The following is a 20,323-nucleotide window of genomic DNA, read 5'->3' as shown; positions in this document are numbered from 1 at the left end:
CCATGTTAGGCAGTCATGGACAGCAGTGACTCCGTGGGGCTGGTGCGGGTTGACAGGGCGTCCTGCTGCCACAGAGGGCAGGTGTGCAGTGCTGAGCAGAAGCTGACGGGGCCCTGCGTGTGTGGCCGTGGAGTCTCCGTGACCTGAAGGAGCCTCAGCTGCCCTACACTGTAGGCAGGGGCAACAGGGCTGAGTCCTGGTCAGCCTGAGACCATGTCCGGCTTTGGTTCCTGTCTATTTCAGACCTTGATGAGCAATGGCTTCATTTCTCATTAGAAACATTGAGAATTAAAGGAGCATTCCCTGGGCAGCCATGCTGCTTTAGGGGAATGTCACAGCCAGAAAGCATTTGGAGTGGTGAGGAGCGTGGAGTCTGAGGGGCAGCGACGGTTGGCTGAGGAGCTCTCTCCAGCCTGGCCCGCACCCTGTCCTTGCTCCCTCGGGAACACGTGCAGGCCAGCGTCGCCCTCCTTCTCCAGGCCGGGTGAATGAGAACATGGTGTCCTCCTGTCCACCGTGGATGTCTGTCGGGTTCTGTGCTGTAAGCAGTGGTCCGTGGCCTGCACTGTCTTCACTTGGGAGAAGAGTACCAAGTGTGACATCCTCATGTCACCATGCCACCCATGACATCCCCGTGTCGTAGTCCCATGAAGCCTAGCAAGAGGGACAATTGTATCTCAGAAGCTCTGTTAACAAGGGAACTCACTTTACAATCCCATTTGACCTTTATCCATCACTTCAAATGTTTTAAGGTCAGACACTTTTAATTTTAATGGAAGTGAAGGGGTTAGGCATTTTCATAAAATTCTAGAACACACTCTGTACCACGGCACCTGCGGTTAGCTTCTGGCATCTAGAAAGTCCACACCTGGCCATGCCAAATTATATGGCCTCCATTCCCGGGCCACGTTTCCCTCGCCATCATGAGGGTGTTTGCGGGTGTTTGTCAACACTCCCTCACCCCCACCCCACCCACCTGCAGGTCCTCGCGGGCCACACTTGGGCCTTAGCCACGGGATTCCTTCTAGAGGACCCACAGCTCCTGGGCAGGAGTGCCGTGCTGCACAGTGAAGTCTTAGCAGGAAAACCAAGGCACAACTGCCGTGACTGTGGGAGGAAACAAGTCCCAGAGTGTGGACAGCGCTCTCTAAAATGCAACCCGAATCAAGTTAGAACAGGCAGAGGAAGCCGTACAGAGGCTGCCGAGGCAGGGCGGGGTGAGAAGGGCTCTGCAGGGGCAGCGCAGACACCCCTGCCCCCTGATGGCTGCACCTGACGGCGGGCAGGTCTGAGGGCCCGGGTGTGCTGCATGAAGGAGAAGGGGAGGGTGGCCAGAGCCCCCAGAGCTTCATCGAGTCCTGACAGCCCACACAGTGTGCAGATGCCTCAGACATTAAAGAGCAAATCCAGAAGCAGGCGCTGGTTACCTTCTGCCAGTCCCCCGGGAAGGGGAGAGCTGACCAGATGCTTCCTGGATTCTGTTGGGGTCCTGCGGGCTGGAGCTGAGCAGGCGGCCATGTGCTCGTCCTACCCCACACAGGACACGCTGAGGTGTGTGGCTCGTGGGATTTTCCTGGCACGCGACAGATGCTGCTCTCATCTCTCAGGCTCAGGCAAATTAAGAGAGAAACAAATTCCTCCCTGAGTCTCCTGGAGACCTCTTAGAAGACGCAGGAATGAAGTGTTCCAGTGGGAAAAGGCTATGAGGCCTCAACTAGAGAAGAGCTGACAGGTTTGATCAGCAGAACCAAGGAGTCCACAGAGCAGCGATGTCTGAGTCACTTTCCCCAAAGGCAGTAGGGCAGGGAGGAGACAGAGGGCTGTGGAGGGAACTCTGGCTCAGGTGGGGAGCTCAGCCCCCAGCAGACACTGCCCTGTGTTCAGCAGGAGGAACCATCATCATCGCCAGCCGAGAACAGCCAGACACACCCCCCAAATTTCCCCCGTCCTTGCTTAATGCATTCCATTGTGTCCCTCAGAACTGTCATAAAATGGGGGAAAGGTTCTGTAATAGAAAAATTCACAGACGACAAAGGAGATGAATTAACACACGTGATTCCATATTCATTCTTTAACTTTGACCAAAAAGATGCACACACACACACACACACGAACATAAACCCACTAAAATTTTTATCTCACATTTCAAACAGGATACTTTTCCTGTCCTCATGAGTCTAATGGGCAACTTCTGAAACAAATAGTAAACTGCTCTAGTAAACTGATCTTGGACAGATACCGGGGACAGAGGGGAATGCAACTAACATTTGTTTGATAATAAGAGACACCGCCTGTCTCACTAATTTTCTCCCTGATTCACTAAGTAATTTTCATTCATTTTGTTTTTCTGTGTTTTATATTTTTGTGCCTTGGAATACCAATTTTTAAACTCTTGATGGCAGCTTATTAATGGACTATGAATTTGTGTTACTGGTCATTCACAGCATCATTTTGAATGAGAAGAGAAATAAAATTGGGGAAGTAGAGAGCCCAGCGTGTGAGTACGGCATGCGGGAAGGCAGGCTGTGATAACACCCTCTGGCGGTGTCTCTGTGAGTGCCGGGAGTCTGATATGGAATGTGTCCTGTGGGCTGGAACATCGTCAAGATGCTTTGCAAGCCCCTGCAGACACATGTCCTGCACACAGGCCCACTGCCTGCCTGGAGCTCCGTGGCTCTCACCACTTCCTAACATCTTGTCCAGTTTGCTCACGAGGGAGGGTGTGCGTGACCAGAGGAGGTCCTGTCTCGAGGGGCTGTCAAGGTGTCAGCTCTGATGGCAGAGCCCTTGAGACGAGGTGTGGTGCTCGCAGCCTCAGACCAGCACCAGCTGCCACTCTGTCACTGCTGCATCATCTCCGTGGCCTGTGTGCGTGTGCAGGGCCATCTGAGCCACAAGAAGGGGACCGCACTCAGAGGATGCACACCACGCTCCCGGCAGCGTGAGCTCGCTCCATGTCATCTCTGAACACGATCTCCATGGCAACTGGGCCCATTTGCAAATTACAACTACTGAAGACCAGACTTCCATGATTGGATTTAGGGTCTGCAGACGTTTATGGCTGGCACGCATGGAAGCAAACCATCAGCGGGCTCCAGTGCAGGTGGGCATTTTGGCCCCATCCCAGATGGCTGCAGGGGAGGAGTCGTGCACGGGTGCAATGGCTGCCTCCAAGGCCAATGCTTCTGTCTCATGTGTTAGGCATTTGTTGTGCTTGGCAAGGGGGCTCTCAGGCCCAGAAAAGGGAAAGTCACCCAGCAAGGGAAGATGTGGGGGCTAACCACCAAAGGTTAGACATCCAAGGGACCTGGTAGTTGGAAGAAAAGAAGAGGCAGATTGCCTGATGCTGAGTCTGGGGTGCAGGAGGTTGTGGTACCGCTGCGGCTTGCCTCCTCCTGGAAGGGGCTGTGCATGCATAGCAGAAGTGAAGCCAGCGCAGAAGCACACTCAGTCCTGGGTGAGTCTGAGGACAGAGGGCTCCCTCTCACAGCCACGGACCGGTGCTGAAGCACAGGAGTTTGGCAGATCCACCCACAGCCACCGTGGAGTGAGTGGCAGTCCTGGCTGTGAACTAAGCCAGACCCTGTGCCATCTCCCCTCACCTGTGACTACTGTCCCCTGGGTCCAGCCTATCCAACTTGTATACAGAATGCAAATAGTATGCTAAATGAAATGGTGTGTTCTGTAGCTAAGAAGAACTTGTAGCTGGAACAGACAGATAAAACCAACATGCAGACTTGCGCGTTTGCTTGCCTGATTGATCTGGCCCACTCCTGCGAGCCCCATGCGACTTCCCATCAATCTGCCAGGTACCTCATGGTCTCAGTCAACACGCACGCTCTCTCCAGCCTTAGCTAACCCAGACAAAACCTTTCTCATAGTACAAATGTCACCATTTTCCTTGCCGTCAAGTGCTAGAAGATAATTTTCTTCCATAGGAACAAGAGCCTACATCCTTGACCATCATGTCACAAAAACGAAATGAAACCTCGATCTGTTTAGGAACTGGAAAAAGAAACATTAGACTCCAGGTTTCATCAAAGCGTGTGAAAACCATGCATGCTTTATGCAAACATTAACTACCAAGCAGTTAACAATTAGATGCATTCATGAAGCACTTAACCCACATCTTTAAAAATTCTGAGATCAGAGTCCTCAGAGTGGCTAAGTGTCAACCACCAGGCAGGCCTCAGGTTTCCATGTCCTGTCTGATCCATGTGGGAAGGTGAGAGACATTGAATGAGCAACGGGCAGAATGTCTGTAGGCCCAACAGCCTGGATGGCCTTACAAGGCTACAGCAAGTTCTGCCTGCTGCACACAGCTTCCAGGTGAGTAATAGAAGCCTTAACCCGTGGATCCTTCTGTACCTATGTGACAACATGGTCATTAACAAAACAGCACCAGTTAAATGTCAAAGTTCACGCCGCACTGGATAAGGTACCAGCACAAGAGGGGTGGGGTGCTGAGCGATTCAGCAATACACTTTCTGTTTCTGCCTAAAGACCCATGGGGAATGCATAGAAGTCACCTTCCAGACTTCTAAGCTGGCTCCCGATGAGTCTTGACGGTGATTCCTGGGATGTGCACGGATGGCCATCTGACATTCTCTGGGGTGTGCTGGCATTCCAGGGGCACAGAGACAGGACACAGCATGGTCAAGAGCCCAGGCCCAGCCCCGGAGGACTCATGGGGGCAAGCCTCGCACTTCCCAGCACAGCAGGTGAAGACCGCAGACACGGGTGGCCTGTCAGCCAAGGCTGCGCCTCTGTGCCCCAGGGTGTGGGTCCTCCTCCTGTGCTCCATGTCTCCAGCCTGTGCTCTTCCACGGGCCGTCCACCCCCTGAAGCTCTGACTGCAAGGCCTCCCTTTGTGTCTAAGCCTGTGCCACCCAAAAAGGAGAGTGGGGAGAGAGGAGTCACTCACCATCGTAAAGCTTCTGACCAGCTCTTGTCTTACATCAGTGTCCTCCTGTCTACTATCAGGGCAGACCCCACACATACCTGCTAAATACACTGTGTTCTAACGTAGGCCACTACTCTTGTCTGGATGTGATGGTTTTGCTGCAGCAGAAGGCACTTGGGCAGGACATGGAAAGTATATGAGTTTTGGCATCAGAGAAAAAATAGCTTATAAGTGTGTAACCTGCTGATAATTGAATCAAAAGTACCAAAAAAGAAAGAAAGTGTGTGTTTACTTTTTTAAAACAAGGATCCAGTGGTATTCAGTTCTGTTCTGTGGCACTCGGTGGTATTCGGTAGCACTGAGTTGTGTTCATGGCATCCTGTGATATCTGTGGTGGTTATGGATTCGTTGTGTTCTGTGGTATTTCTGGCATTCGGTTGGTTTGGGTATTCATGGGTCTGTGACGTTTAATGGCATTCAGTGGCACTCGTGGGATCTGATCTTTAGTGGCATCTCTGGTGTCGAGTGCTGTCTGTGGGGCTCCTGGCGTCTGTGGTGTCTGGTGGCCTTCAGTGGTGTCACCTGTGGCATTGAGTGCTGTCTGTTGTGTTGGGTGGGATTCGAAGGTGTTCATGGCGTTTGGTGGATGTGGACATTTGTGGGGTCTAGTGAGCCACTGGGTGGTGCTCGGGGAGTTCACGCTGGTCTGGGGTGTGTGTAGTATGTGGCGGTACCCGTGGTGTCCTGTGGTGCTCTGCAGCCATGCAGAGCACTTGACACCTGGGAAGGTGCAGACAGAACGCCTCCCGTGTAACAACACCCTAGCGGAGCTTCACCCAAGGCTGCTTTGCAGGAGGTTTTGTTGAAATGACATCTGTAGGAAGATCGTAAAGTGACTCGAAGCGGGAGTGCGGCCGGGCAGCAGAGCCAGGCCCACCCCGACGGCCCTGATCGTCGGGAGGCACTGCACTCCTGTGCTACGGGATTCGTCAGTACCCGTTAGCCTTCCAGTCAGGCACAAAACTGGATTTGCTAATGTTCAGGCCTCTGTTCCCCACCTGCATTTCTAGCATCATGGGATCCCTCCGCCTCACCAACCTGGCGGAAGGCAGCAGGCTGCGGGCCCCCTCCTTGGTGGGGTTCAGCCTGTGGGCTCCCTCCCTGGTGGGGAGCAGGCTGTGGGCCCCCTCCTTGGTGGGGAGCAGGCTGTGGGCCCCCTCCTTGATGGGGTTCAGCCTGTGGGCTCCCTCCTTGGTGGGGAGCAGGCTGTGGGCCCCCTCCTTGGTGGGGTTCAGCCTGTGGGCTCCCTCCCTGGCGGGGAGCAGGCTGTGGGCTCCCTCCTTGGTGAGAGCTCCAGAGTTGAGTTTGTTTGGGCTTCCTTGCTGGTAGACCATATATGATTTTTAATGAACTTTTAAATACAGATTACAAAGAGGAAATCAGGTTGCCACGTGCGTGTTTGGGGGTGGTGGGTTAGACGAGGCAGGAAGACCAACGCTGATGTTGTGGGACATTCAGGCATTGAGACAGCGTGGCCTGCTCATTGCCCTATGTTCAACTAAAGATCATGAATCTCAAAGGAAGGTTTGACGGACTTGTCCAGCATGGACCAGCTAAAAAGAGCCATGCTGGGATCCACACACGGGCACCGGCTGCTTTGGTGTTTGTCATGAATTTGAGTTCAAATCATGTGCATTTCATTCCTCTGTGCCACTGACCACAGTCATTAAGTAAATTATTGAATCTGATGCTTGCCTCCTCTCTGAATATTGTCACAATAGCCTAATCGTTTGGTGATTGAGGAGAATCTAGTTAGACCCACATTAGATACTTCTCCTGTCTTTGTTACTGTCCTTGGCTACTAGAAATAATTCTAAGTAATTACATATATGTACATCCATGTATGTGTACATACATGTGTGCTAGCCACGTGTATGTACTGAATTCAGGTCATGACTGAATTCTGGATGAGATGAATTTTCACACCATACCTAGGGTCTCCTTGTTTCTCTAAGATAATGACTAAGGGTGGCTCAGGTGGCCTCAATGCCTGAAGCCATATCATGCCATCCCATGCCTGAAAGATGAAAACTCATATTGTATTTGTTCTGTATGGAAATTTTCTTTTTAATGTCAGACACTTTGTACTCCCAAGCTCTGGGTCTGCTTTCTGCCTGAATTTAGGACTTTACAGATAGCAAGTATATTGTATCTCCCATATATTGATTTCACTCCTTCAAATATTTACCCAAGTAGTATGGGGATCATAGGTCTATTTTTAGATTTTTGAGGAATCTCCATAGTGGTTGCACTAATTTACAGTCTCACCAGCAGTATATAAGAGCTTCTTTTTCTTCAAAGTTTTGCCAGTTGTCATAGATAGAGAGAGAAAGAGAGAGAGAGAGAGAGAGAGAGAGAGAGAGAGAGAGAGAGAGAGAGAGAGAGAGAGAGAGAAGGGGCCATTTTAAGATGGAAATGGAATCTCAATGTAATTTTGATTTACATTTCTTTATGAGTAAGGATATTTAACATTTCTTCATATATTTATTAGCCATTTGTACTGAGATTTGTCTATTCAATTAGTTTTCTTATTAATAGCATTAAGAACATTATTGTTTGTTTGCCATTTAATTTTTGAGCTATTGGATATCCATTTTGTAGCAGGCAAAGAATTTCTTCCATTTTGTGGATCGTTTCTTGATTCAAAGTAATTGTTTCCATTGAAGTGCAGAAACATCTTAATTTAATTTGTCAATTATTCTTCTTACTTCCTGAGCAATTAGAGTCCTATTCAAAGATAATTAACCATTCCTATATCCTTCAGAGTTTTTCCCATGTGTACCTGAAGTAGTTTCGAAGTTTCAGATTATACATTAAGAACTTAGATGCATCTAGAATTGATTTTGTTTTGTTTTTGTTTTTTATTTTATTCAGTTTTTTAATGTTAATGTTTAGAGGGGTTACAGTTATATTTGCCATATAGAAGGTGCATTATTTCTCACACACTCACACATTGATACCCTTTCTCATGTTTTTGTTCCCATTTCCCTCACCCACCCCCTCTCATTTTTCCCCTCTTATTTCAAATAAATGAATAAACACACACACACACACACACACACACACACACACACACACACACACACACATATATATATATATAGCAGGTAACAAAGTCAGATACTGGAATTGGTTTTGTTTTTGTTTTTGTTTTTTTTGTTTTTTGGGGTTTTTTTTGCCAGTCCTGGGCTTGAGCTCAGGGCCTGAGCACTGTCCTTGGACTTTCTCAAGGCTAGAGCTCTACCACTTGAGCCTCAGCACCACTTCCGGCTCTTTTTTCTATGTATGTGGTACCGAGGAATCGAACCCAGGTCTTCATGCATGCTAGGCAAGCACTTTAACCACTAGGCCAAACTCCTGGCCCTGGAATTGGTTTTTGTAGAGAGCAGGAGCCAGGGATCTCCTAGCTTCAGCCTCCCGTGCTCTGAGGACAGGCTCTGAGCACCATTAGTTGAAGAGGCTGTCTCTTCTCCAGTGTCTGGTGTTTGTTTCTGGGTCTTCTAATCACTTCCCTTGGGCTTCATGCCTGTTTTTGCTGCTGTGGCTTTGCAGCACAATGTGAAATCTGAATTGTGACACTGGCCACAGAGGACCAGAGAACCAGAGGACCAGCCCACACTATGCCTCTTCGATTCCCAGAGGGAAAAAAAACTTTGATTTTTATTTTTTTCGAATTGCATTTTGATATTTTTCACTTGCCGCAACCGTCCATTGGGGAGACTTTTAACTCATTTTAGAAAAATACATTTACCAATTTTTGTGCAGATATGATCAGTATTTTAAGCAACATAGGCAGATCTTTGGAAGCAAAATCATGTAGCAGTGGGAACGTTTCCAGGTTCCCTTTGCAAAGAGGCTTTCCCCCACACAGGCATATTTATGAGTCCCAGTGACTTGGTTGCATAAGCCTCGCCTCTACCTGGATGGAGAAGACTCTGCAGGCCTAAGGCCTGCTGTGCATGTACTCCCAGAGGCTCAGAACACTCCGCCGACTCCTCGCCCTCCTCCTGCATCAGGACAACACACCACCCGTCGACAAGTCATAGTTTAATATTTGGAAATTGCTCTCTTTTGTCTTTTTGTTGTAAAGGTGATGAATGGAGGGTTACACAGTTACATAGGAAGGGAATGAGTACAGTTCCTGGTGAACTTTGTTACCCCTCCCCCATTTTCTCCGGCTTTCCCTCCCCCTTCCCTCCCTTCACCCCGCCCCAACTTGTAAAGTTCATTTCCAACATAGTGTCTTCAGAGCGGCACTGTTGCATTGGTTCACATGTTGTCCTTTCTCTCATCATACCTGTGACTCCCCTTCCCGTCCCCAAATCAGATAAACTTATATACAAGACACAGGGTACCAAACTAAAATACAGTAACAACAGGGGGTAAACCAAAGGAGAAAAAAGAAACAAAGAAGCAAAGAACGAAACAAGAAATAACGGCATGTAGCAGTGAGAATGTTTCCAGCTTTCTCTGCAAAGAGCCTTTCCCTCACATGGGGGAAAAAACCCTCTTGTTCCATAATCTTGTAGTTCATTTCAATTAACATCACTTTATAAGGTCATAGGTACATAGCTGTTGAGCTATCGTGAACCTCTGCTAGAACTACCCTAAACAGACACTGGTTATTACAAATGGGGGAAACCACGGAGCCCATGTTTCTTTGTCTCTTCCCATTCCCTTATGAATGGGGTGATGTCATTCTTTCTGATGGAAGCATAGAATTCCATTGTGCACGGTACACACACTGTAGGCATTTTCTGTATGGCGATGATGCTTCAGCTTAACAGCCTTCCTGAGGTTGGCTCTGTCGGTCTCTCCCTCTGGGATGTCCTCCTGTATGGACACCCGATGACATGTCCGGACCAGAGGTGCCCTCACAGGCGCCTCCACCATGTTCCCACACAGGACACAGACACCTGCCAAGTCTCCTCCTGGGGCCCACTGGCATGGCTGAGCCCAGATCTGTGGTGCTCATAGCCTAGGCCAGGGATGGGGCAGGAAACAGTCCCCGCCTGAGCCCGGGAACCTGAATGCTGCCGTGATGAGGGCAAAGCTGGTGAAGGGTGCCCCATGCTCTGGGCCCAATGTCTTGGGAAGGAAGGCCCCATCCACCCACCCTTCCCAGAATGCTCTCCTCTACTGGCTTGGCCACGGTGACCAAATGTCCTAGGAACATGAGAGGAGCGAGGCCCACCAGCCCTCCAGGTGAGTATGAGAGTGAGAGCTTTGCAAAGTGGCCCCTCACTAACCCTGGGCCCCCTGGGGACTCTGCACAGCTTTGACATCCCATCTGCAAACCCTGCTGTCTTCATGTAAGACGTGGCTGAAGTTACGGCCCGGAGCACTTCCCAGTTTTCTGACTGGCTCAGAGGCCCTCCAGGGTGAATGAGGAGGAGGGGAGAGACTCAAGTCCAAGTGTGGGAGAAGAGGCAACTGAGAGGCTCCTCCGTGGTTGGTTTGTATCTGAAAACTGCCCGGGAGAGGCATGAAAGCAGGAATTCAAGGGGCTTAGACTTCCAGCAAGTGCTAGTAAGGTAAGCATTTAAAAATAATGGAATCAAAGCTTGTATGGCAGGAAAAAAATAGGTGATTAATTGCTATTTGGACAGATAATAGAAATTTCCAATAACTAATGACTCCTGAAATAATTAAGGATTTCAAGTGCACATTTTTCCTCCAGTCCAATGTAAAGATGGGGAGGGAGGATGAGGAAGGTCAGAGGAAGGTCAGAGGAAGGTCAGCAGAGGGAACATCACCAGCTAACCATCCAGGAAGCTTAAGTTCCAACTTCAAGGAACGTTCTCAGTCTTAAATATGATTAATTAGGTATAGAAAATCCTGTTTGTTTTATTTTGTAAAAACACTGCTTACCAGGGCCGGGAGTTTGGCCTAGTCGTAGAGTGCTTGCCTAGCATGTACGAAGACCCAGGTTCAATTCCTCGGTACCATGTACATAGAAAAAAAAAACTGGAAGTGGTGCTGAGGCTCAAGTGATAGAGTGCTAAGCCTTGAGAAAGTCCAAGGACAGTGCTCAGGCCCTGAACCCAAGCCCAGGACTGGCAAAAAAAAAAAAAAAAAACAAACAAAAAAAAAAACACTGCTTACCTTTAAAGTTTATTCCAAATGTGTGTGTGTGTTTAACATAGTTTGAGAAATCAAGTTTATTCTACACTCTGCCCTCAGTGTGTTGAAACTTAGAGGGTTTTCTGAAGCCCATTATTAAAGCAATGTAGGTTTGTCCCCGTCGCTCTCTCCCAGAAAACAGGTGATGTGCTCATCAGCCCTAAGTATTTTTCTTTATTTTTATCTTTAAGTGTATGTACAAAGGAGGTGCCATTGAACAAATCAGTTTATGAATAAAATGCACCTTGATCAACGTCTTGCCACATCCTCCATCATTCCTGCCAACCCCACTTCTTCCCCTCGAGTTTCCTAATTTTGTAGAATGTATATTGCATTTTTTACCATGTTCTCCCTTTCTCTCTTCACTCATCCCCCTCCCTCCCATGGCTCTGTCCCCCACTCCCAAGCACCTGATTCCTGATGATTTCCTATTCTCATGACTTTTAAAATGTTAAAGATATGGAGGTTAAAGATATTGTGTCCTTCCTTTCTCTGTACTTTAATATTATCTAAGTAGAAAATCCCCTTTAGTTTTGAAATGGCATTCGGCTGGGGTCTCTCCCTCAGCCATAGCTGTGGACAGGTGAGGACCGGCTGGAATTGTAGCCAAGGACTCAGCTCTCCACTCTGCTGCGGCTTTCTCTGGCTTCACCATAAAAACATTTAAATGCTAAAGTCTGCCTTAATTTCTTATTTGTATTTGTAATACCAGTTTAAATTCTTTTTTTGTAACGTGCCAGTGTATAAACAGACAAGTAACTCAAGATTGCTTTCCAAACACGACCAACAACATCTTGTGCAAAAGTGCTTTCTTCAATTAGGAGCATTTTTGGTTTTGGTTTTGGTTTTTGCCAGTCCTGGGCTTGGGCTCAGGGCCTGAGCACTGTCCTTGGACTTTCTCAAGGCTAGAGCTCTACCACTTGAGCCTTAGCACCACTTATGGCTTTTTTCTATGTATGTGGTACCGAGGAATTGAACCTGGGTCTTTGTGCATGCTAGCCAAGCACTCTACCACTAGGCCACACTCCCAGCCAATTAGGAGCATTTTAAATATAGAATTCTCTAATTGTCTTGCCAAGGGCAGGGACATTTTTATGACCATTAGGACTGTGCCTAATTTATTTCCCAGGTCACACTAATTCACACATGCCCTCAAGGAAGGAGAGGTCCGAGCTTTTCCACAGGCTGACCATGCAGCAGATTTTAATTTTAATAGGTCCATTTGATTCCAAGAAATGTGCAGACATAGTTTTGCTGCAATTTACAGTAAGACATTTTTCAAAGCGTAGACAAGCAAGAAGGGCTCACAGACCCTCTCTGGCTCCTCTGGATGGCTTGGGCGGCTCTTCTGTGAAGAAATCTTTCTAATTGGGACGCACAAGCCACACCTGGGCCACAGCGCCTGGACCTTAGAAGCGTCGGTGGGTATGTGATGTCCTGTCCGACCCTCTGAACATGGCTCTCCCTACGCCCGGGCCTGCTCGCGGAGCCCCTGAGAAGGTGGCCTTGTGCTTTGCTGTCCCTGCTTTCCACATAAACTATGTGTTATTCAAATTCATAGGCTTGATTTAGAGATTCCCAAGTGAGGTGTCACCACCCACAGAAATCTTCTGTGTTAAAAGTTTGTGGTTAGTCACCAATACCAAGAGAAATGAGATGAATCCAGAAAGCCATGCCTGCAGTGCCTGGTGCGGTGGGCGTGGCGTGGACGTCCTGCGTACTGACTGACCACTGCGAGCGTGTGACTGCATTCAGGTGGACAGCATGGAGTTTTACGCACAGATTAGTTTTGTTTCTACTGTTTTTGGTTTTGTAAATATATTTTATTCCCTTTGAGTGGTTGTTCAAAGGGATTTCAAGCCAACGTATCAGTTGATGAGTACACTGAGTGGTCCAGGGCCACTCCCTTCCCTCGTTCCCCTGCCCAGCCCCACTCGTCCCTAAATTTCCTGTCTCATTTTCACATGTGCACTTTGGCTGTCACTATGCATCCCGCTTTCCTCCTCTCCCCGCGTGTCTGCCCTCGCTCCTCTTCAGCCCCTCACTCTGGACAGTGCATGCTTCTTTCAGCCTCCTGGTGTTCATTTTGTGAAGTGTTGACAGCCCTTCCGGGGAGCTGCACCTTGTATTCCTCCCTGCTGTCCACAGGCACAGGCCCTACACCTGCTCTCCTGGTTGTACTGTAGGTCTGATTCCACACACGAGAGAAGGCGCCTGCCCTTGGTTTCGCTGAGCCTGACGTACTGCACCTGACATGTTCCCTCCACTCAAGTTCATCCATTTCCCTGCAAGTTGTGTAATTATTTTCTTCCTGATGAAGGAGAGACATTCCATTGTGTGTGTGCATTACGGTTTCTTGTCAATTCGTCTGTTTCAGGGCATGTGGGCTGTTTCTACATCCTGGCTATGATAGGTTTGGATACGCAAACGTTTTTCCTATGGTCTGACTGGTCATACCCCAGGTTGATTCCCAGGAGTGGTGTGGTTGAATTATAGGGCGGTTCTGTGTTTTGTTTTTTTAGAAATCTTCCAGGTGCCTTCCACAGGGGCTGTGTAGTTTACATTCCCACCAGCAGTGCATTAGGGTTCCTTTTTCCTCACACCCCTTGTTATTGTTTGAATTCTTTTTTTCCTCCCATTTCTTGGTGATCACTCTGGATGGAGTGGAATGGAATCTCAGTGGTACTTTGATTTTCAGCTCCTTTATCACCAGAGGTGTTGAGCATTTCTGAGAAGTCTCTGTTTAGTGCTTTGGCCCATCTATTAGTTGGGTTATCGATTCCTTGGGGGTTTAGTTTTTTGAGCTCTTTGTATGGTCCAGATCTTAAGACCTTGTCAGACATAGTTGGCACAGATCTCCCATTCTGTAAGCTCTCTTTTTAGCTTAGTAACTATGTCTTTTGCTGTACAGGCACTTTTTTTTTATCATGGGGCTTGAACTGGGCCTGGGCGTTGTCCCTGAGCTCTTCAGCTCAAGGCTACCACCCTACCCTTCACCAAGCCCCACTAACCCATTTTCTACAAGTTAATTGGAGATAAGAATCTCAGGTTCTTTTGTGCCTTGGCTGGCTTTGAACCTTGATCCTCAGATCTCAGTCTCCTGAATAGCTAAGATTACAGGCGTGAGCCACCAGGTGCAGCTTGTACAGACACTTTTTAGCTTGATAAATGTCATTGGTCATTTCTCTACTATTTGCTGAGTCCCTAAAATTCTACTCAGGAAGTTCCTTCCTGTGCCCATTGGTCCCAGTGTTTCTCCTGTTCCTTTGGGTTGTGGGTTCCTGGCTTCTGGTCTTACACTGAGACTTTGACCTTCACAGTAGTCTCTGGAGGAGTGCTATTGATCAAGATGGATTGCATTCATAAGCTGCTTTATTACATGGAAACCCCTTTGTACAGTTACTTAAGGTATATGAAGTACACTTTAAAGACAGTCTTTGGTCCATGCTGAGTTGAATTCAGTACAAGATGACAGCCAGGGGGGATAGAGTTTCAGTCTTCTGCAAATGGCATTTTCCTAATACCATTTATTGAAGAATCTGTCTTTTTTTCCCATCATATATTTTTGGCTCCCTTGTCAAATACCTGATGGATATAGGTATATAGGTTTATTTCTGGGTATTCTACCCTGTTCCATTGGACTTCAAGTCTATTTTTGTGTTCATACCAAGCTGTTTTTGTAACTGTAGCTCTGTAGTAAAATTTGAAGTCTGGAATTGTGGTATCCAGCATTGCTTTATTTGTCTAGGCTTGCTTTGGCAAATAGAAGCCTTTTATATGAGAAAGTCACTACCATATGACTTTCCGGGTTGTTTTCTCTAGGTCTGTGAAGAATGGCATTGGGATTTTGATGGGTATTGTATTGAATTTGTGGATTGCCTTTGGCAGTGTGGCCATTCTCAAGGTATTAATTCTGCTGGCCCAAGAACATGGCAGGTCTTTTCACTTCCTGTTGAATTCTTCGATTTCTTTCTTCAGAGATTTGGCTTTTATTGTAGAAGTCCTTCACTTCTTTGGTTAGATTCATTCCTGGGTTTTGTTGTTGTTTGCTGGGGTTTTTTTGTTTGTTTGATTGATTGCTTGTTTTTAGACTATTACAAATATAATTGTTTTCTTGATGTCGCTCTCGCTCTTTGCTCATTGTTGTTATACAGGAAAGCTACTGATTTTTGTGGGTTAATTTTATATGTTGGCTGGTCTGAATTTAAAACCACACTGGTTATACTAGATAGAATGGTGTGCCTATCACTTTTAAATTTTAAATTAATTTAGTTTTCTTAAAATGTAAAGTTTAAAATGAGAAAGTTGCTACCTACACAAATGATAACAATTCTCAAGAGCCAAATATCAATGGACTAGGATTTTTGTCAAAACTGACATATAAGAAAATCGTCAGAATTTTGTCAAAGAAAAGAGAAGACTGAATGATTTCAAATAGGAGGCTCTGATTTGTATTAAAGAGTAGTCAAGTAGAAAAATGTTTGGGAAATAATTATAATTACTTTTGTGAAGCCATAGTTACATTTCACAGAGTGGGTTTTCTAGTACAAAGAATAATTTATGACCTTTGGCCTCAAAAAGAAGGGAACAAGTGTACAGCCAATGGCAATTCTCCTTTGTGATTTAGAAGCCACTGTATTTTAATGTTGCAATAAAGATCTGTTTAAAAGCTATTAATTAAGCCCATAGTAAGATGCCATTTGGTAATTAGGTGCAATTTTAAGGTGAAACTGTGGTCAGGGTACTGCTTAATGGAAACTATAAAGAAACTGTGAGAAGGAGCTGAAGGATTGAACACCCAGGTCACAATGAGAAACTCCCTGAGTTCAGTACATGTCACCAAAAGACATCTATGTGCAATTTTTCTTCTTAAATTGTGGTTTAAGCATATGGTAGAATCTATGGAGATTTCCAAAAGCTACTTGCATATCTTATAAATTATGGATTGGGTTGTTGACCCTGCTGACCAAAGAACCAAGATAGGAGTTGTTTTGTGGGATGGGTATTATATAGCTATAGCTAGAGGGAGGGAGGTGGGAGGTAGTGGTTAGGTAATGCATGGTATACTACAGAATGAATGAGGAGGGTTAATGAAATTCCATTAGCTGAGATGGTGTTGGGTAGATGAACTTTCCCTGGTGGCCACTTCCATACCAGGGGCAGCACTGCTGAGGCGGATGGCTGCCGTCTCCTCAGCGTGCACTTTCCAAGCTCTGTCTTGCTGCAGAGGGCAAATATCTCAGATACTGTCAGTAAGAATGTACCACAGCGACACAGGAATGATGAGAGAGCCAGGCCTACCTGCAGGGTGCCTGGCTACCTGACAGAAGTTCAGAACGTCCTCAGTGTGCTGCAGTGGACTTTTAGAGACATTGTAGGCCAAGGACCTCAATGCCACCCTCTCTACACTCTCAGACACCGGCATCTACCATGGCCACTGGCTTGACACCAGGCCACTGTCGGTCTCCCGGTGTTCTTTCTCAGAATGCCTGAGTTTACATCACCAAAGAAAGGGATACGACTCCTCCTGCCACCAGCACACAGGGCGAAGCTTGCTCTCTGTCGATGGCATGGGACACTGGCTCTGATTCCTGGACGCAGGCCTGCCGAGGACCAGCTCTGCAGGTGGTGTGACAGCAGTGCACTTTGTAGGGGCATGTATACCCAATGTGGCATTACCAGAAACAAGTGGTTTAGTTTGGGGCCTGCATCACACACCAGACTGATGGGCCTTTGTGGAGAGAGAGTCTTGGCCACCTGAGCAAGGGAGCCTGGCCAGCAGGGAGGGAGCTCTGCCCAGGTCTACGCCCTCCCTCCTGGTCGCAGTGTACGCTGGAATTGCATGGGCCCAGGACCCATGGAGGCGGGCAGAGTCAGGAGCTCTTGGGGAGAACAACAAGCAAGGGGACACTGTACATCCTGCCTTAGGCACATGCAGTTCTCAGAGCCTACACCCAGCCCCGCTGCATCTGCTAGAAGATGCACAGAGGTTGGTGGGGGCTGCTTCAGCCCTGATGCAGACACCCAGCTCTCAAGCCCTTGGTGGGATCAGGTCAGCAGTAGAAGCGAGCTCTCCAGGAACCAGAGGCCCTGCCCCCTGCACTGCCTGGCCTAGCCTGGACCAGGCAGCGCTCACACTGCTTGGACAGCTGATGGGAGCCAGGGGGATGGGGGAAGAAAGCCAGACTACCACAGAGATCTCTGAGAACTGGAAGCCACGCTGACCACAGCCCCCAGTTTTGAAGCCCTATGGCCTCATGAGAAAACAACAGAAAGGAAGGCCACTGACGTGGTGTGGATGATTTTGCTGCCCCCAGACTGCGCCAGCATCAGAAGTACAGGCCCACCAAGCGGTGACCTTGAACAACCTTGACCCTGCCCTCAGAGGCCTCGGGCTTTGAGGACATGGAAGGCGGCTCCTCAAGCTAGCTGCATGAAGGTAGCTCCACTACTGAATGTCTCATCCCTGGACTTGGTGCCAGATTACAAATAGTAAGAGTCAGGTATGGAGGAAAAGGAAACAAATGTTCATTAACTATTTTCCCAGGCAAAAGAAGCTGGCAGCCAGGCGCTGGTGGCTCACGCCTGAGGATTGCAGTCGGAAGCCAGCCTGGGCAAAAAGTCCATGAGACTCTTACTTCCACCAAAAGTGGGGTTGGGGCTCCAAGTGGTTGAGCACAAAAGCTCAGGGACAGTTCCCGAGTCCGGAGTCAAGCTCCATGACTGCTTGAAAAAAAAGGGAAGCAGAAGATGGTGAGATTCTGTCGAAGTCTGTTCTCCTACCCTGAGAGAGAACGTTGGACTTTTAAGGAAATGAGCCTGAGTTCAAATGCAGGGTGGAGGGCAGAGTGACCAGGGCCCTCCTTATCTCCTGCTACGGCTACTGCATCTCTGCTGCTGCAGGGGGGGGGGCATCTTTTTATTCATCTTGAGCTTCCCAAAGTGGAAAAGAAAGAAAAGAAATGTCAGTTTGAGTCCCTGAATGTGCTACACAAATGGAAGGTTTTGCTACAGTCCTGGTCCCCCAAGACCCTGTCAACTGGGGCTGAGATTTTAGAACCCAAATGTTTCTAAAGTAGTAATCAAGGGAGGAAGGCACAGGGCGGTGACAGTGCCAGACAAACCCACCTTAAGTGTCACAGTGAGGGGCTTCCTGCAGCCAGCTCCTACCCAGAGGGGCTGAGCCAGGCCAAGGTCACGTGGGTTCCAAACAGTCCCAGCCTGAGGGTTTGGGGGTCTCAGCTGGGCCTGGCAACTGCAACAGAGCCTCACAGACACATCCTGTCCCCGAGTTAGGGTTAGGGTTAGCGCGCGTAGAGGCCAGTGCAGTGCTCTGTGACCCCAGAGATGAGGAGTGGGGCTAGAAACCCCTTGAGAACTGGGAAAGACACGGTGAGAGAACGGGCCAAGCACAGCACTCATGGCAACACCAAGCCCTACTCCTGGGAGGCACACCGGAAGGGCCGCCGCCTGAGCCCATGGGCCTCCTTATCCTCTGCCTTTTCGGCAGAGGATAGTCCTCTTGGCACGCATCGGGGGTGATTTCACAGCCACAGCTGCCAACTCACCATTAGAACTCACATTATCCAGACCAATGAAAGCTAATTATTCACTTCAAGTGTATGTATGCTTCATTTCACGTCACATGGAAATGAAGCGGTGAGTAAGAAACCCACATGGAATGAAATGACGAAATGTAACTCCAAATAGAAAATCATAATCCCATGAGTTTATATAAGAATGAAGTTGAGCTACCCTGGAGGTGAAATTCCAAGGATCACAGTGTAAAGTCATCTCAAATGACAAGCCGGTGTACAGGTTCACATCTGAGATCCCAACCATACAGGGTTGTGGGTAAGAGAACCGAGGTACGAGGCCAGCCCTGGGAAAAACAGAAGACCCTGCCTGGAAATTAATTACAGCAGAAAGGGCTGTATGCATGACCAAGTGGATAGAGTGCCTGACTGACAAGTGCAAGGTCCTGGGTCCAGACTCCAGCTCTACAAGAGAAAGGAAGGAAGGAAGGAAGGAAGAAAGGAAGGAAGGAAGGAAGGAAGGAAGGAAGGAAGGAAGAAAGAAAGAAAACAAATAAACCAGTGTAACAGCGATATTCACAAGACAATATGTTGGAAATGAACTCTATAACTTGGGAGTGGGGGAAAACATGGGAAGGGGTAACAATGTTCAAGATGTAATGTACCCACTCCTGTATGAATGTAACTGAGACCTCTCTGTGCAGCACTATGATAACAAAAAATTAATTAATAAAAAAGAGCAAAAACAGCACAATTGCCTTGGCAACCCATCTGTATCGTTCTCCAGAGAAAGACTTGGGAAGGGAATGCTGCTTTGCTAAATGCTCCCAAGCAGATTTTTTTTTATCGCATTCTAAAATATTTGAGTTTGCAAATATTCCTTTTTGTGCGTTAGTCCTCTTCCTTCCCATGTATTCTCCTTCATTCTGTACAAGGACACAATTCAGGCGCCACAGGAGCCACACAGGAAGACATGTGAACCAACGGTGCTTCGTGAGATCCCAGAGAAGCTCCCGGAGATGCGCAAGCATCTGGTAGACTTCAGAACGCCTTCACCACCCAGGCCTGTCCCCAGCGCTGCCCCGGCCCCACCCAGATGCCCAGACAGCCCTTCTCTACCTCTGGGCGTCAGCCTGTTCTAGACGCGCAGCAGATGGTATCACCGTCTCTGGTCCTGGGTGGAGGCTTCTGCCCTCCTCATCTCTTGAAGCTACACCTGTACCACAGTGTGCTTCCGCATGGAATGGATTTTTATTGCTGACATTCCATCGTGCAGGGTCAGCTCTGACATTCTTCATCCATCACTAAGAGGGTGCTGGGCTGTTCACCTTCTGACTGTCGGGAACACGTTACAATGGACATGTGGATGCAGGTTTTGATGTCTGTGTGTTCATTTCTTGTAAGTGCATTCCTAGAAATAGGCTTTCTGGTTCCAGGGTGGCTCTAGGCCTATCTGAGAAATGTCTGGGTCATTTGCACTGGTTCCCCTCCCCACAGAGCTGGCATTCCAGTCTCCCTGTCTTCTCCGGTCCTGCCAGCTTGTCTGTTCTAGCTCCCTTACACAGGCGGGGACCTGGCTGGTCTCGCTGTGGCCTTCATCTGCGTTTCCCTGACAGCATCTTTTCATGCGCCTGTTGGCCAGCTAGCTACCTTCTTGGGAGGACCCTCCCTCTCCTCTGTGGTGACATGTACTCCTAGTATA

At 48.1% G+C, this 20,323-nt stretch overlaps 1 protein-coding gene across 1 annotated transcript in view; it reads left to right on the top strand.

The window, feature by feature from the left end:
* The window catches only part of Dlgap2 (DLG associated protein 2), a 496,365-nt gene that overhangs the window by 408,205 nt on the left and 67,837 nt on the right, over nucleotides 1-20,323 (top strand). The gene's annotated exons all lie outside the window — the stretch shown is intronic.

This window comes from Megascapheus bottae, chromosome 20, assembly GCF_031878675.1.
Source record: "Megascapheus bottae isolate mThoBot1 chromosome 20, mThoBot2.hap1, whole genome shotgun sequence".
Taxonomy (NCBI): domain Eukaryota; kingdom Metazoa; phylum Chordata; class Mammalia; order Rodentia; family Geomyidae; genus Megascapheus; species Megascapheus bottae.
Note: the sequence above shows the minus strand (reverse complement) of the source record. Positions and strands in the feature narration are given on the sequence as shown.